This window comes from Periplaneta americana, chromosome 1 (assembly GCF_040183065.1).
Source record: "Periplaneta americana isolate PAMFEO1 chromosome 1, P.americana_PAMFEO1_priV1, whole genome shotgun sequence".
Classification (NCBI taxonomy): domain Eukaryota; kingdom Metazoa; phylum Arthropoda; class Insecta; order Blattodea; family Blattidae; genus Periplaneta; species Periplaneta americana.
Window position 1 is genome coordinate 74,792,958 of NC_091117.1, and position 19,326 is coordinate 74,812,283.

Below are 19,326 nucleotides of genomic sequence, written 5' to 3' on the forward strand. Positions count from 1 at the left end.
TTATTGTATCAGAGTACTTTATTTCTTCTAATCTTTATATACTTTCTTCTAGTCGTGTAATAGTCAATTAAATCCCACTCGAGTTTTGATTTTCTCTAGATAAATCAAAACCTCTAGTGAGATTACTATTGACTATTTCGTTTATATGAAGTCATTCAATTTTCGGCCAATGAAGTGTAATGAAATTTTGAATTCCAACCGATTACAGTCATACATCGCGATAATTTTTGCAGCTCGATTTATCACTATCAATTTATCACACGGTCGTTCTTTTGTTTAGTCAGTGTCGCTAACTGTTTCCACGTAAATCGTTGAGCATGAATTCATACATTAAATAATCCTACGTCCACATCTACGTCTTCATCTTCTAATTCCACGTCCATTGTATCTAAAGAAAATGACACTCCTTCATAAGAATATTCATTTAATTAATGTATTAATCACGTTATTTGTAATCATACTATAAAATGTTTAAATTAAATTATGATTTCAGCAGATAATGAAAACGTATTAATGTTATAATAACAAGAGAAAATATTTTTAGGCCTGTATTTCGCTTTTCTCAATTGGCATTACTGAATAACATTCAATTTCTTTATTGCAGTAATCGTTATTCATCTATTTCGACTTCACAATGTCTGAATAGGTTAAGTATTCATAAATATACAATTATTAACATTTAGTGAGCGAATTTTAGGGCTTCGCTCGTGGACTCATTGGTAAACCTCCCTCTTGTGACATTACTATAAATAATGCCAGCGAAATGAGTCCTAGGTTCAGCGCTGAAAGATACCCAGCATTTGCTCTTAATGGGTTGAGGGGAAAACCCCGGAAAAATCTGAACAAGGTGACTTTTTCCAACCAAGATTTGAACCCGGACCCTCTCGTTTCACGGTCATGCATGCTAACCGATACTCCACAGAGGTGGACTAAAACGAGATTAAAAAAAGAGGAAAAAGGAAAAGCACAAAGAAAAAATTAAACAGGAAAAGAAAATTTAACCGCGTAAAGGGTAAAGGAAGGAATATAGAAATAAATTAAGTAAAGTAAAAGTAGTGAAAAATTAAAAGAAAGTAAATAGTTTACACGAAAGAAGAAAATCGAAAGCAAAAGGAAAGAATCAATGGAAGAAACAACAACCTGGAAGCTGTGCAAATATTACGCTACGTTCATTGCTAAGAAATTTCTAATTATAATTTGCAGATCTTAAAAAACGTTATCGCAAACAAAAATTTTGTTTTCCCCCAAGTTCACGGCAATATTTTCCTTATCGCTGAGCAGCGTTATTAATCAATTCAACTAAAGCTATAAAAAAATTAGAAAATATCCACGTTCCTAATCACGTTATGAAAGTAATTTTTAATTTAGTTTTGATACTCTGAAAACGATAACTTGTCTTTTTACTACAGCACTTCGATAATACTCTTAAAAGGCCATGAAACTTATTTTTTATTAGGGCAATAATACAAAAATGTCAGGTGACTAAAGATCTGTGTTATGTAATACACTGGATATCAATATCACAATGGTAAACTTAATATTCCCAATCTGTTGATAACAGAAATACGAACTGTTTCTAGACAAAAGTTCGTATGATAACTAAATAATTCCTGCAATGAAACTTACCTATAGTAAGACAAAAAGTCTATCATTTTCACAAAACTTTCTTTCTTTAGAATAGCTGAATATAGGTTACGTAGCCAATAGTAAAGGATGCTACTCGCTACAAACATTGTGTAATACATTTTTCTTTATCTGACGTTTTCAAACTTCAGTATTTTCAGACAAAATGCTATAGTGGAACATTTTAATGATAGTATTCGCCTGCCCAATTTGTTTGCCTGTGGCGGTCTCTGTATCCGTTGATCTTAATGCTTCTCGGTATATTTTGTTTTCTGGATCACAAATTTAATGCATTCTTTGCAACCCCAAAACATTGTATATTTATATATAAGAAAGTTATTGTGTGTAGTGACTTAAGGGACTTAAGACAAAATAGGATATCAAAATATCCTCAGTAACAATACAGATACTATTCAGAATCTACCCTTTTTATTATTTATTTACCTATACATCATTTTTTTTTCGTAGGTTATTTTACGACGCTTTATCAACATCTTAGGTTATTTAGCGTCTGAATGAGATGAAGGTGATAATGCCGGTGAAATGAGTCCGGGGTCCAACACCGAAAGTTACCCAGCATTTGCTCATATAGGGTTGAGGGAAAACCACGGAAAAAACCTCAACCAGGTAACTTGCCCCGACCGGGAATCGAACCCGGGCCACCTGGTTTCGCGGCCAGACGGGCTAACCGTTACTCCACAGGTGTGGACCCTATACATCAAACTTCTGAGCGAAGACAAGAAGGAAATTATATCATTATGCAACGAAATCTTGGTATATGAAAAAGGCGAATGACCTGTAGATTTCACGGAAACAGCATCTCTGGCAAAACCGAAGATAAATATTCCTAAGAAATGTAATGAGTTCAGGACTGTAAGCTTGGTATCGCAATCGGTCAAAATTCTACTGCGAATACTGAATCGACGTTTATATTCTAAGATGGGAGGGGAGTTCGATGAAAAGCAATATAGCTTCAGGAAGGAAAAAGGTACGAGAGATGCAATTGGAATACTGCGAAAAAATCGGCGAAAGATACCTAGAGAAGAATAAAGAAGTGTGTGTAGTATTTGTGGACTTGGAAAAGGCTTTTGACAGAGTGGACTGGAATGGGGACCCTGAAGAAAACAGTTGTGGATTGGAAAGAGAGGAGGCTATTCTGTAACCTTTATATGAAACAGCGAGTCAAAGTCAGAATAGCAGAAGCAATGTGAAAGGAAAGTAGAATAGGGAGAGACGTACGTTAAAGATGCCCTTTATTACTTACCTTGTTCAATACCTACTACTGAAGATCTGTTTTCAAAACATGGCGGGAGGAGAGTAGGAGAAAGAAGAATAACCATAAGATTTTGATAATGTTATGGCGTTGTTAGCTGAAGAGATGACACTAAGGAATATGCTACTGGAGCTAAATGACAATTGTGAGCAGTATGCGATGAGAATAAGTGCAAATAAGACCAAGATTCTGGTCATCTGAAGAAAAATAAAGAAGGTAAACTTGCGAATTCGAAATAAGGCAGTGGAACAATTGAACAGCTTCAAATACTTGGGATGGATATACTGTAAGCAGTAACATGAGCTGCTACCAGGAAGTCAAGAGGAGGATAGCAATGGCAAAGGAAGCTTTTAACAGAAAAACGGAGCATCCTCTACGTACCTCTGGAAAAAGAACTAAGGAAGAAACTAGTGAAGTAGTTCGTGTGGAGTGTGGCATTGTAAGGGGCAGATACATTACGAGGAAGTGAAGAGAAGCGACTAGAAGCATTTGAAAAGTGGATATGGAAAAGAATGGAGCATGTGAAATGGACAAACAGAACAAGAAATGAAGTTGTGTTGGAAAGAGTGGGTGAAGAAGAAGAGAAAACGATATTGGCTGGATCACTCGTTGAGAAGAAACTGCCTACTGAAGGATGCACTGGAAGGAGTGGTGAACGAGAGAAACGTTCGGGGCAGAAGAAGTTATCAGTTGATAGGCCTACAGGGATCATATGCGGAGACTAAGGGGATAGCGGAAAATAGGAACGATTGGAGAATGCTGGGTGAAAGACCTGCCATTGGGCAGAATGGTATGAATGAATTCTTAAACTAATTTATATTATAATTCGCAAATGATGTGAAGACAAAAATTGTTACTAGAAGTCTACACTGCAACAACGCTCTAGGCAGGTCCAATCCACGTTCCTGTTAGGAGTAAGCCAGGCTCGTAACCACAGAACACAGGTCGGAATTCTGTTCCAGACAGATCTCTAATATCATTAACGTTAACTCGGGTGTGGTAAATTCCATTACCAAACCGATCCGACCGTAGTTCAGTTAGTCGACTGATGGCTTTGCACTAATGGATGCGGAGTTCGATCCCCACCTTATGCTATGAGATCTGTATCGGATTAAGCGGCTATGGGGAAATTTCCTCCGATGTCTTCAATGGCTCAGAGCTAGTCTTCTATCCAGGCGACACAGGTTCCATACCTGGCCTAGTCGTAATGGAAAAACAAATGTAGCAGAGAGAATTTTTTTTCTAGTAATAATCCCGTTTTGGATGCGGATGACGTGAATATATTAGGAGAAAATCTACAAACGATTAGGGAAAACACGGGAATTTTACTGGAAGCAAGTAAAGAGATAGGTTTGGAAGTAAATCCCGAAAAGACAAAGTATATGATTATGTCTCGTGACGACAATATTGTACGAAATGGAAATTTAAAAATTGGAAATTTATCTTTTGAAGAGGTGGGAAAATTCAAATACCTGGGAGCAACAGTACGGTAACAAATATAAATGATATTCGGAAGGAAATTAAACAGATAATAATTATGGGATATACCCGTTATTATTATGTTGAGAAGCTTTTATCATCCAGTCTGCTGTCAAAAAATCTGAAAGTTAGAATTTATAAAACAGTTATATTATCGGTTATTCTTTATGATTGTGAAACTTGGACTCTCACTTTGAGAGAGGAACACAGGTTAAGGGTGTTTGAGAATAAGGTGCTTAGGAAAATATTTGGGGCTAAGAGGGATGAAGTTACAGGAGAATGGAGAAAGTTACACAACACAGAACTGCACGCATTGTATTCTTCACCTGACATAATTAGGAACATTAAATCCAGACGTTTGAGATGGGCAGGGCATGCAGCACGTATGGGCGAATCCAGAAATGCATATAGAGTGTTAGTTGGAAGGCCGGAGGGAAAAAGACCTTTGGGGAGGCCGAGACGTAGATAGGAAGATAATATTAAAATGGATTTGAGGAAGGTGGGATATGATGATAGAGACTGCATTAATCTTGCCTTAGAACAGGGACCAATGGCGGGCTTATGTGAGGGCGGCAATGAACCTCCGGATTCCTTAAAAGCCAGTAAGTAAGTAAGTAAGTAAGAAAGTAATCCCGTTTTCGTCTTTCGTTCACATAATACTTTCCACCTCCTGTTTACTTTATCTATTATCTACAATAGTTAAAAAGTGAGAGGGAATTTGAGAAAAACCCTATGACTGCATTTAAAATCTACCCATATATGAATTAGTGTACTTAATGGAAATACGAGTAGGATAAATAAATACATTTTTCTGAAAGATTTAAGTGTATTCCGGTGTGGAGTAACGGTTAGCATGCCTGACCGTAACGAGCGGGCCCGGGTACAAATCCTGGTTGGGACAAGTTACCTGGTTGAGGTTACTTTCGGGGTTTTTCCTGGGTAACTTTCGGCGCTGGACCCTGGACTCATTTCCCTCGCATTATCATCTTCATCTCATTCAGACCTAGATAACCTTAACACTTGATAAATCGTCGTAAAATAACCAATGAAAAAATTAAGAATAAAAGATTTGAATGTCTAATGAACGGAATTAAGCCATGAAAACAGTCAATCCTCCTCCAATAATAATAATAATAATAATAATAATAATAATAATAATAATAATAATAATAATAATATCGGATCGGTGCTCGCCAACATCGTGTTGCACTTGGGGAGCTACGATAGCGAAATATGGTTACGAAATCCAGCTATAATAGCTGATGGGACCATCGTATACTAATCACACGATATCTCTATTCTGGTTGGATCATCGTCCACCTCTACTTCGGCATGTCGACGTGAGGCCGCAGCCGACTGGTCGATCTGAGTCCCTGAAGGACTGTAGCGCCACTGATTATAGTAATCATAATAATAATAATAATAATAATAATAATAATAATAGTCATCATCATAATTTTCATTCCAATTCATATACTCTCGAATTTAAATTTAACAAAATGGAGCCTCCTCGTTAATTACCTCATAATTACTTCAGCATTCCATGAGATCTAGTCTCGAGACATCAATGCAATTGATAGATGGTCAAAATAATTCACGAATTAATATGACGCCAATGAACTATTTGAAATAAAATCATATCTCAGTACAGAGAATTGGACTAATTTGGAAATTAATATCATAGATAAGTACTTCAGAATTGGATTACGTTAAATTAAGTATTCATATACTTATACTCTCATTCATTTTTCAACGCAATTTATGTATGAATAATAAAGAAAGCATTATGCCACATTAATTTCCTTCCCTTTATTTTTCATCACAGCTGGCTAGATTGGATTTTAAACCCATCATAATTTCAGTCTCCAAGATGTACTGCGTAGCTAATGACCGTTCCAACAGAAAGTATGATCAGATTTCTCGAATGTTTCACGTTATAACTGTCAGTTTTTAATTACGAAATTATATTTTTTGAGATTACTTGAGTAAAATGATCTTACCTGTTCACGTAAGATGACACGACGTCTCCCCTGATCTGAAAAGAAAGAAAAAGTAATTGTTAAATCATGCAAAGCCAGTGACATTTCATGAAAGTAAATATTATATACTATTATGTATTTGATGCCGCAAGAAATAATTGATGTTGTTTACTTCTCTGTTTATTAGTAACTAATACGTTATATGAGTTTTTCGGCTTTCACAGTGACTGGGATTGGAATAAGGCTTTTTGGTATTCCATATTAGAATGTCCATTGCATTTTAATCACTTATGCATCCTACTAAGAAGAAAGCAATTGAAAGTCATCAGAGACAAGACAAATGTGCGAATATCCGCAGTACTGCAGCTATAGATGGCTCTGATTGGTTGAAGTTGAACGAGTTTTTACACTCCGCTAGTGAATTGGTACATGAGCGAAAAATCAGCATAACAAAGAACTAAATTCTACAAGTAAGCGACGATCTACAGAAAGTAACAGGGAATATTAAAATATTCTTATGATTGTGTGTAGGCCTAATGTCTATACAGGGATTAAAGTATTGGAATTAGAATAAATAAATATAATTTGATGTAAGAGTTAAGAGTGTGTCATGAACGGAATGAATTAAGCCAATCGTATGAATAGTAATCAATCCTTATAATAATGATAGACCAATAATGACACGTGGGCGGTTCGATACTAATGCATATCATTTTTTTTTCTCGACTGCCTTTCATTGAAAATAACGACATTGTATAAAGCTTCCTGCATTTCATCATATAGTTTCGCCGTTTTCCGTTAGATGGCTGTGACATATAGTTTTAAATGGCGACTGCACGTGAAACACGTACAAAGCAAAGAGCTATGACTGAATTTCTCTTTGCGGAGCAGGAAAGAATTGCAAACATTCACAGTCGCTTACAATATGTCTAGGGTATCAAGCAGTAGGTAGGAAGGAGTACCTACTGCCCGTCGTTGGGTTAGCAGAGTGTCAGCGACAAAACGAGGTAAAGCGAGACTGTCAGATCTTCCACGCTCGGGACGACCATATGCTGCTGTAACACGGAAGACAATTACCGTTATTGTTATTTATCTATCTGTATTATGTATGTAATGTCAACCTTGTATTAACTTTGAATAGTTATAGTTATGTACTGTACACATGTTAAAGCACACCTGAATAACATATTTTTTAGTATATTGCAACCCTACCCTCATATATTACAATAAACTCTTCCAAGTAGGTTATGTAGCCTATACAGAGTGTAAACGATATAAACTGCCAAAAATTATATAGGCGGTACATATCCGTCTACTGAACAAAATATCTATTGAAATTTAATTATATTTCATAATTTTATCTTTAACCTGTAAAATATCATACCTTGTTTTTAAGATTGATAGTAGTTTCATTATTTGTTTACATTTCGATTGTACGTAAATACTATTGCCAATGACTATACGCCCAACACTCAACATATACCAATACACAACAGAATAACAAAAGACTGCTTCAGCGTACATACATACCGAGCAAATAATGACTATTCTCTTTTCTAAAACAGTTGCAGTCAGAAAATATTTTTCCAGAAAAACCATGACAGTTGCAGAAAAACATCTGACTTTTTTCTTCAGTTATTTATGCTCTACCACCAGTATCTCTTTTGGCAGTTTAGAGCGTTTACACCTGTATATGCGAAATCCCCTTGTGTACAGCAAAGGATTCGTTCACGATGTTGAGTTTATCGGATATGACGCAAGCATTTTCATACTAACCGTACTCGAACTTTCGTTACACAATATCTTTTCATTTTTCTCCATTAGTTTAGGTCGAACACAACGTTACGTGTATAGAAATAATGCAACACTTCAGGTCACTGAGATAGAATTTCATAAAATATTAACCGCGAAAGTATTATGTTCTTAATTTCTTCTTCGGTCAGTGTGAAAAAAGTCAAAAGACGCTTTCAATGAGCGAAACATGACGTGCTTCCGTGTTACGACAGAGGCGAGGCACTGTAGCATAAGGTAGGAGAGACTGTAGTACCTTGAAACATTTTTTTGTTTCTGATTTTTTCTGCAACTTAGCTGACTCTAACTGAAGTAGAATGTAGAGAAAGCCGCTAGATAGCTCTGGTCATAGCTCCGGTTTGATTTATTACTAAGTATGAGTTCTATGTACGAAACAATTTTTTTTGGTACTAGAAGTAAATATTCCGTTCATTGTTATATGTTTTCTAACACGAAACCAAACTGTATTTGTAACTATCAATCAAGTACGGTGTGTTCCCTATCATATGTTGAATAAATACATATGTTAATTTCCATGATTTATTCTCATCTCCAGTTTAGGCATTCATTTGTTTAAATGTGCACCCTCTTGTACCTTGGATCACAAAACATCTTGTATCAAGGAACATGTTCCAAGGTACATATAAGATCGGTTTTTGTTTTTCTTTTATTTTAAGATCATGCCACGAAGTAAGTCTGGGGTTAAGAGGATCCGTATGGCAATGATGGTAAATAAATTTTGTAATTATTGTGAGTTTTTACAAGACAGTATATTTCCACCTATATTCCCTGTGTTCCAATGTTCCAAGGTACAAGAGGGTATGATCCAACGTAGACGAACCTGTTGTACCATGGATCACTTTATATATCTCTTCAGTTTATTTTTTCATCCTTAACAGATCTGTCAAAACAGGAAAGTACCTATAGGAAGTTGTAAGGGAATCTTCAATAATTATTTCAAGAATTTTTTCTCATTTAAAAAATTTAACTTCCCGAAATTAAAAAAATAAAATGTGACAAGTGATTCAAGGTAAAACACTCTCCCCTATCTTGAGACATGACTCCACAGACTCTACTGGGAGAAAAGCATAATCTTTTGCAAATAATAATAATAATAATAATAATAATAATAATAATAATAATAATAATAATAATAATAATAATAATAATAGGTCCACTGTATTTCTGAAGACGACTCTCACAGAAGAGCTGATATAATAGCAATAAACAGGCAACAACAAAAGGCTATTATCATAGATCCAACTATATGCATGGAGAGAGATCTAAACCAATCTCACCAGGTTGATCATGAAAAGAGGGCCATTTATGAACCTTGTATTCCCTACCTTAGTGCCAAGTATAACATCCCTTTCTTCAAATGGTCAGTGACAGGTTTATTTTTTGGTGCTCGGAGATCTTTACCAAAATTTACATATAATTTTTAAAACAATTATCAATATCATCTTTTGAAATTAAAAAATCATCTCGCAAATTCTTAAAGATTCCCTGCAGATTATACAATTTCATTTATACCACTCAGAACGCCTTAATTAAGGATATACTAATTTTAAATAAAATTTTTTATTTATAAGTATAATTTTAAAGTCATTTCCTAAGATTTTATTTTATAATTGATAATCAATGGTGCTCAATTATTATATTTTATTTTTATAACAATACTCATATTTAATTAATTATATTTTTATTTGCTATTAATTTTCGGATCCTCGTGGTCATCCTTAATTAAAGCCGGACGATTTATTTCTAAAAAAATAATATTAATAATAGTAATATTAATAGCAATAATAATAATAATAATAATAATAATAATAATGATAATAATAATAATAATAAACTGCACAAATTGATTTCATGAGCCCTCTCTTTCGATTTCCTGTACCCTATATAAATTTCATCGGCAGAAATTTTAAATGCGAGAGTTTAAATTTGTGGCGACGAAATCCAGGAGAAAAAAAATTCATAATTAAATATTAATGTTAATGACTCCCAACTCCACGCGCGATCGTAAATAACGAGAACAAAATATTAATTAATTCATATAATGAACAGGTAATGAGTCGTTTTAGATGCAGGAAAAACCAATATGGGACGTATGTATGGATTCTAATTTAAAACTCTAAAGAACTAATTAAAACGTATAATTAAAATTGTAACATATATATCATAATATATCAAAATGCATGAAGCAATGTTTACTATGTGCACATAATTTCGTAATCTTCATATAGCACCAGAAAATATGCATATAAATGACACATTAAACATTCTAAACATAGATTAGCAATCTGATATCATATATGGTAAATAATGAGGTTCGATAACACAGGCCAAGGATGTGATAGATTTCGTTGTTTGTGTACAGCCAAATATTAATAATTTCTAATTCAGGTCTGGACATTAGCATCTCAATCGAGTCACTACAAACCACCTCCTAACCTTCCCCGGATGACACAATAATGTTGTGGTCCGATACGAATAGACAGAAATGTAAGCAATGCTCAGTGACTGATTTTATAAGGCAGACATAATAGCTTTTACGAACTTTCGGCTCTAGCTGGTCGCCTGAAATCCACCATTGATTCACAGTGCCTTACTATGCGTTTGTTTCTAAGGCAGTGTAAGCGAAAAGGAATGGGGAAAGATTTCTCTCTTTCCTTTCACTTCCCCATTGTGTCGAAGGCTGGTCTAATCCATATAGCATTTCTCCCAATTAGCTAAATAGGTCTAAAAAATCAAGCAAAGTTATGCAGTTATACTTTTATCCAGAGTGATGGCAATGCCGGGTTTGCTGTACGGATCTGAGAATAAACCTGTGACAAAAAAAAAATGCGCTGAGGCAGTAGAAGCTGTATAGACAAGTATACTGTATGTTGCATGTTTAGTCAACAGTTCGAAGACTGGTTGGAATCTCTTAAGTGACTCCAATAAGATTTCACTTAAGTGACAACTAAGCCAGGACATAATTGGGTAGGGTGGCCAGTTCCTCTTTCCTTCCATTGCATACAATGATGACTAGTAACACATTTCACTAATCAGACTTAACGCAACAATTGTTCTTCTTCATAACATAAATCTTCATATGTACAGTTCGCGTCACCGTTTTTGGCGTGTGAAATAAGTAATGGGAACGTTAGGTGCGAGTGTTTTACATTTGCCGCAGTCAGTCTGACAACTGTGTTTGGCAAATGGCTGATGTGACATGTATAGGAAGTGGTACCATTCTCAGCTACACTAGCAACATGCTCACAAACTGGGCATTATATATCTAGGACACACGCCAAAAACGCTGGCGCCAGCTGTACTGTCTGAGATATAATTAGCTAGAACCTCAATCAGACGTAATACGTGATCTTTTTAATGTTCGTCCAATGATAGACAAGAAATTAGGCTATGTGTATGTATGAATTCAATGTCCACCTACTTCATTTCAGTGTTTCTGGTTCCGCATATTGCGAATAGGTGGTAGGACTGTGAGCCATTTTCAAGTTACACACCACTTCGGCGGGTCACTCTGTGCATATATATATGTGGAGAGTTATGTCGTGTACTAGGGTGAATGCACGTGTAAGTGTAGTGTAGGGAATGGCTGAGGATGATAAGTTTGAGGAAGGTAAAATGGGAAACTCGGTGCCGGCACGTAGCCTACTCTTGTCGTATAGCACAAGGAGGCCGCCGGAATTAAAGTCTCCGTCCGACGGACGAATCATTATCTACAGTGGCATATGCCTTCTCTTCATATGCACTGCGGAGAGATTTTGGATTACGTTATACTCAATACACTTCAGAATTTAAATCACGAAGCAATATGAATAAGTTAATTTACAATAATAATGGAGCGACTTGCTACTTTGCAACTTGCCCTAACACACAGCTTCTTGGATCAATCTTTGCAGACAATAATGACTGAAATAATGTTACACAATGATTAATTAAAATAATTACAAATTGTTCATGTTTATAAATATTGTGGTGTACCATAGCGACAGAATATCTAATGAATTATTTCCTCAATAAGTGAATTCAATTTAATATTAACAATTCCGAATTCAATGATAACATTTTTTACTTCTCTATAAATGGTTCCCCGAGCCCAGACAGAACTACTCTAACAGTGAAATTTCCGTCACCGAAGAGCTGACTGTATTCTTCTTTCGGAAAAAGGAATACGGCTTCCATAAATTGATTTCTTTTCGCAGTCAATAATTTTAGCTTGATATGAAAAGTGAAGCGCACAAAACCTAATTTATTGTTCATAATTTGCTTTTCAAATATCTGATGAACATTTTTACTGATTTAAAGTATAAACTGAACTTAAGATTTAATTGTAAATCACTAACACCAGTTGGATGAAGCATTGCACTAGATTGTTGTTTGATTTTTGGCGGTATAGGAACATTTATTCAATCGTTGACACTTTGTAACTGAACTGCAGAATAAAGATTACAAAATGCCAGTTAATTTGCTCTGCATTCTCCCACTTCTTCGTTTTTGGCTTAATTTTCGGTGGTTCATTTACACGTTTTCTCTCACTCCAAGCTCACTTTCGCTTAGCCCCTGATTTCGGCGGGATATTTTCTAGAAAAAAGTTTCTCAAAAATGAAATTTCACTAATTGGTTTTGACTGTATAATTTCCCAACATTAAACAGCAGACGCACTGCCCGGAAGCAGTCCCAATCCCACTAATTTCTTAATTATTTGTTGTAAATTGATGGGAAACTCAAACTACAACAACTTTATTTACGTGATAACACAGCAACGTATTCAATCCTGTAGCATGCAAAACCTTCGTAAAACGTCCGTCAAACAATTTTGTTTCACAGCGCCCTACAACTATCCTGCCTAAATGAGTTTCATTTCAAAAAAGACTTGTCAGCGTATTCAGAATAATAGAATGAAATTATTACTTTACTGTTCGTAATTCACCCATGTGAAGCCAGTTGTGTAGACCAATTTGCCGAAAGAGTCGTTGCCCAAGGTGCACCATAGGAGGCTGATCTACGCCACACCCGCGATGAAATAATGACGACGACGACGACGATGATGATGATGATGATGATGATGATGATGATACCACAGAGTAATCGAAGTCCCGGGGGAAACTCTTGTGTTATTTCGAACACAGTTATAAATCGGAGACGCGCGGGGATCGATCCGAATCCACAGGAATATAAATCCAGCGCTAGAGCCACTAGTAGGATTACACAGAGTTATTCATAAGTTCGTGAAACATTGTAAAGTTTAACAGCAAAGTACGCAACAGATCGTGGTAATTGATATGCCGATAGAAAGAGAAACTCTCCAAGTTTTTTAATAACAAATGTCCGCTCTCAGTTGCCATTATTTATCTCCAAGTGATAGCAGTTATCAATAGGGACAAAATAGCGTTTACTAAACGTGAGCAGTCGTTTTGTGCGTTGGAATATGCAAGCACCTCGTCCGTTGTGCAGCCACGATTTTGAGCGCAATTTCAAAAGGCAGCACCTGTTTTCAACAGTATCATGAAATGATATGTGAAATTCCATGATGAAGTGTGTCTGTATGCCGCTCCTTGGCAAGGACGTCCGGGACCCGGCGAAGATTTGCCATGAAATTTGCCACAGAGATGGATCGGACACACAGGACGAGAAGATGACGCGTTAATGAAGTGGCCACCACGATCACCGGATTTAATTCCGTATGACTTTTTATTGTGGGGGTTGATGAAGGATATTGTCTATGTGTCTCCACTTCCTGCTGATTGCCGGTAATTTCGCCACCAGATCACAGCTGCCATGGCTCTGATCAACCGTGACATACTGGATCGTGTTTGGGGTGAGATGGATTACCGCACGGATGTATGCCGTATTAGCGAAGATGGACACATTGAGCATCTGTGAGTTATGTAACAAAACTTGGAGAGTTTCTCTTTATTTTAGTGTAAAATAATCTGTTATTCGTTGCGTAGTTTAATAGTTATGAATTTTTAAATTTTTTCGCGGACTTATGAATAGCCCTGTGTTTATGCCAACCATAAAGATTTAATACCTTTGAACTAAGATCTTTAGGCAAGTATAAATATTAAAATCGAGTTGATACTGTCAGCAGCAGTATCAAGTAGAACGTAAAGTAACTTATGACATGAATAGCTATAAAATATTATTTAAATCTTTTTACTGTACGCTGTAACAATAAACAGCCTATAAAATACTTTTTCTCTTTCCAAATAGCTACGCAAAATCAAACAAAGAATATTAATAGAATACTCTGGATATTTATTTTCCAGGTGTGTAAATCTCTGGCGGTCGGGTAGCTCAGCTGGTAAAGCAACTGGCTATGGACTGAAATGTCCAAGGTTTAATCCCGGGTATTGACATGATTTTTCTCGTTACTAACTTTTCAAAACGGCAGCGGCGTCCATACAACCTCCTATCAAAGAAAGTGCAGGGTCTTCCCGGGTGTAAAAGGTGGTCGGAGAGTTTTTCCAACTACACTACCTCATTCTAGCGTCGAGGTCATAGAAAGCATGGACATCTACCTCCATGCCCCCCCATGTGGTAGATAAGATTTGAAGATGAGAGATCTACACCTGTGGAGTAACTGTTAGCGCGTCTGACTACGAAACCAGGTGGCCCGGGTTCGAATCCTGGTTGAGGTTTGAGGGTTTTCCCTCAACCCAATATGAGCAAATGCTGGGTAACTATCGGTACTGGATCTCGGACTTAATTCACCGGCATTATCACCTACATTTCATTCAGACGCTAAATAACTTGAGATATTGATACAGCGTCGTAAATTAACCCACTAAAAAGATATGACATGCTTTTCGGAGTTCTCTGATCTCCATTAAAACAATACTCCCCATTTCATCCTACTCTTTACTTAATTTCACTCAATGAAAACATATGGTTCGTAGTACGAGCTTCGGTGATGTCGAATGGAGACAAGCTAGTTATTTATCTGTCAAGGGTTGCGACAGAGTCTTTAACTGGACGGGGAAGCCGGAATGTGTTTCCTACTGGTGGGGTAAGAAATGGCTAACTGGTCCGGGAAGAATCTAGGTCCAGTAGAGGAGGCGAGACATGTACTGTGACCATATCATGTGTCGTGACTATATCACTAATGGGTATGGAGGAGGGAAGATATGTTTTAGTCTAAGACGAACTTCAGTGTCTGTAGATTCCTCTAATATGAACCAGCAAGAAACAAACCTTCTTTCTGATAGCTTATTCTTTCCCATCTCGCATGCCTCACATGCCAGATCTCGCCCGAAGTGCGACAATTGTTCAGGGTGGCATTTGTGAATCCGCTGCCAACCATTGGGCCATCCTGTTTCGGCTCTCACAGGGCCAGTTCCCATCCTAAAACGAGTAGTCCCAGGACTCGGAGTCTCAAGTTCTTCTTATACCAGCACCTGAGACTTGTACGACTCTTAAAACTTCACCCCAGCTTATGTTCATCTATTTCAGACGATAGATGAAATGAGTGGGATGTAGAAAGTGTTGGTGAAATGAATGAGGGAAACAGGAGTACCTCAAGAAAAATTCTTTACAATGTCTACTTTATCCACCAGAAATTCAATCACATTAGGTCGGATATCGAAACCGGAGTTCCTAGAGTTCTGCACTAGTGCAAAGCGACAGAAGAGCCGTGGGGTCAGGGGTAGTTTTGTATTGGTGAGGAAGCTTGGTGGAAAAACGTTTGAGGGATGTTTGCTATGTCCTAGTTGGTAGTATTAGTGGGGTTATAATAGTGGACGTGGACTGCCTTGGAGGCGCCATACTGGTTGGTGTTCTGGGATGGGTCTGTATTACTTTTATGTAGTGAAAATTATGTTTTTTTGTTTTGTGTCTTCGTGATATCCCTGATCACATAATATGTAACAGATTGGCCATCCCCATGTTAAAAACTGTAACACGTAGAAGAGAAAAACTACCAGGATCGCCACTGTCGATTAGTAACGACCGCTAGATGGAAGTACAGTTGTTCCATGCAATTCAAATGGGAGTTATAACATGACTTCTTCTACTGTCGCTAGATGGCAGCATAATGAAATTGATAAAAGTTGTTGCTTTCAAAGCCCATAAGAGTGATCAATAGGGCTCGGATTTTGAAGACCTAAAAGTTAGTACTGAAACGTAGTACAGTTCAAGCTAAGCAAACATTCCCTCTACCTCTCATTATCACTAGGTATTTTGTTATGTCTGGTGAACATTGACTCCGAAATCTATTCACAGTTTTTCGACAATTAACGTAAACAAAAGGAAGATTACAGTACCCTCCCCACAGGTAAAAAATCTGTGGCGCGGTTTACACAAGAAATAATTTTTTTCCATTTGAAATACCATGTGTTGAGCAAAGACTCTGAATTCCAAAGAAGTGTAAACCAGACGCTTACCTTAAATATTCTAACACACATTATATATACTCACTGTCTTTTTAACTTTTAGGTCCTCCAAATTCGAGCCCTAGTGATTAATCTGTTATACGTGATCTGGGGTGATATCATCGGAACTGAGAAGCAGACAGTAGTATCACAGTCTAGTATATACAGTCACGAAGCTCAATACGTAGTAAATATGCATCCATAGATAGTTGCTAACCACTAGGATCGCTACTATCGCCTCATTACAGACAATGCGAAATAGTACCTGCACAGTCTATTGTCCCTAGTGCCCTCACAACTCAAGCTTCGTGACTATATATACTAGACTGTGGTAGTATCACCAATTCATTTAATCTCTACCTCTCTAAGTTGTGGGTGTAATGGATCAAACTGCATGGTCTACACACGAGTGGAAATTCATCCGAACCTTCCGTACAAACATCTATAATTATACATATATCCAGAAGCATATACATATGTAAAAAAAAAACTTAATTATATGACATTTTATAATAAACTTAACTAAATATCCCCTATTATTTCCTCATGTAGCTAATCGGCAATGTATGCAATGGAGGAAGCAAGGAACTAACCACCCTACACCATTATCTCATAGTCTATAGCCTCATGAGTGGTACCTTGTTGGTATCACTTTTGAGGTTCAGTCCTGTCTTCGGACAGTTGACTGAACAACAATATTATTTCCTCCAAAATATCTGTCTGAGGTTAAAAAGAACATTACATCCTGATTTCTCTACACTGTATTATATATTTTCAGGAGCCGAGTTAGTTCAGTCAACAAAGAAAAGAGATTCTTTGTGTACTAAGAGAAAACAAGTTTGATTCAAGACAAACATACAATTGTTTATTCTGTACGATATTAACTTTCAAAATATGTAGCTCTGAGGCCTCCACAGTATGCCCACCATGAAATGAAAGTAATTCTTTCTCTTTGTCCAGAAGGCAACGATAGTACGATTCCATAATTTGTTTCCTCCAATTCGACAAACAAGCAACGAGATAGTAGCTCCACATTCTCTGCCCCATACGCTTTGAGGTCTATACATTTAAGCATCTGATTTTATTACAGAAGTAAATGTAAAAGTAAAATCATTTAAACAAAAAGAAATGTTTCAAACTGAATACTTTCAACATGCCACTTGTCCAAGCCAAATAACACGCCCATAATTCAGTGCGATGTAAATTCATTCCACGCTATTAAAGTTAACCGTGGTTTATGTAACGTGTAAGTGTGTTGACATGACGAATTTAATTAACACTTTTCAGAACAGTTTATTAACAATGTTAGCATCAACATTATTTTGTTAACACTGTTTATTTAACTGATTTGAACGTTCTATAAACACCAAAGGAAAGTGTCAAAGAACTTCGCAACATGAGTCAATATAATCACGTGACAAAGAAACATTTTAGAAAAAAAAAGGATAGATTTTTAAGTGTGAAAAACTATACATGACTGACTTATGATTTGATTCAGCAGGTTTTCGCAACTTTCTAAGAATTTACCCTGTTGAGATTTAATTTTCAATAAGCCCGACTAGATCTAAAATAAAAAGTGACAGAGGATTTAGGAAGTCCAATCGATTGTGTGAAACGTCTATACAGGTGAGCCGTAAGTAATGTTATTAATTCTGGTCGATTATTCCTTCAGTAAAGAGCAACAAAAAAGTCTGATTCCATTTTGCTATGTTTTGAATACTTTTCCAGAAAACGTGCATTTAAAGTACATGAATTATGAGATCGTGCAACGTTGCAACCAATAGGCAATAGACAAGTCGTGTTGCTCTCAACAACCCCTCCACCTGGGTTGTTGTCAAAAAAATTATGATTTATTTAAAGACGCTAGTAACTACAGAGGTTATATCAGCGTCGCCGCTGTGCTGGAATTTTGTCCCGCAGGAGTTCTTTTATGTGTCAGTAAATCTACTGACATGAGCCTGTACCACTTAAACACACTTAAATGTCATCGACCTCGGCCGGGATCGAACCCGCAATGTCGAGCATAGAAGGCCAGCGCTATACCAACTACGCTACCGAGGGCGACGGATGGTCTTCAACAGTGTCATATACATTGCTTTTAAAGTCGTAAGAAAAAATAAAGATGATATACCGTTTACTGTGTTATGGAGAATGAACATTGTTCATTTAACGTTAAACAAAATCTTCAAAACTGTAAAACAAACTGTACAACCTAATTTCAGTTAAATTTTCAGGTAATAAGACACGCTTATTTCAAACTAAATGGAAAAGATTAAGAAATATTTCTACATTCCTATTTCAATTGAATCTTCTAGAGATCGCAAGCATTATTATTACGCTTATTTTACGTTATAAAAACACAAATTAAAACATTTAAAACTCTAAAGGAAAAAATAAAAATACGATATACTTATTTTACGTACAAGTAATGAACAAAAATTAAAAAAAAAGTTTTTCAACTGGTCTATTTAATTTTAATTAAATGTTCAGTGAACACAGGCAATAACTAAAGCTTATTTTACATTATACAAATTTAATTAATTATTTTAAAATCTCCGCTTGTCTTACTACTAGCATTTTCTTCAGTCAATTAGAAACAGTTCCCTCCCAGATTAATTTATAAAGTAGTAACCGATAAATTTCATACAAGAAATACAATTTCCCGAGCTAACTTCAAAAGCAATTGTGTTATGTTTTCATTTCTCGTTGTCTTACCTAATCCTTGCATACGCGATCTGCATCTCTCCAGGCAATAACCTTTACAGCGTTGTCACAGTACATCACGTTTTAAAATTCT

The 19,326-nt window shown here is 36.3% G+C and overlaps 1 protein-coding gene across 3 annotated transcripts in view; it reads right to left on the bottom strand.

The window, feature by feature from the left end:
- Pgant9 (polypeptide N-acetylgalactosaminyltransferase 9) overlaps positions 1-19,326 on the bottom strand; it is a 1,578,943-nt gene that overhangs the window by 1,358,179 nt on the left and 201,438 nt on the right. For all 3 annotated transcript variants that reach the window (XM_069821982.1, XM_069821989.1, XM_069821973.1), the window contains exon 3: positions 6,376-6,410. The gene's annotated coding sequence lies outside the window, so the exon portion shown is untranslated. The remainder of the gene's footprint in view (positions 1-6,375; positions 6,411-19,326) is intronic.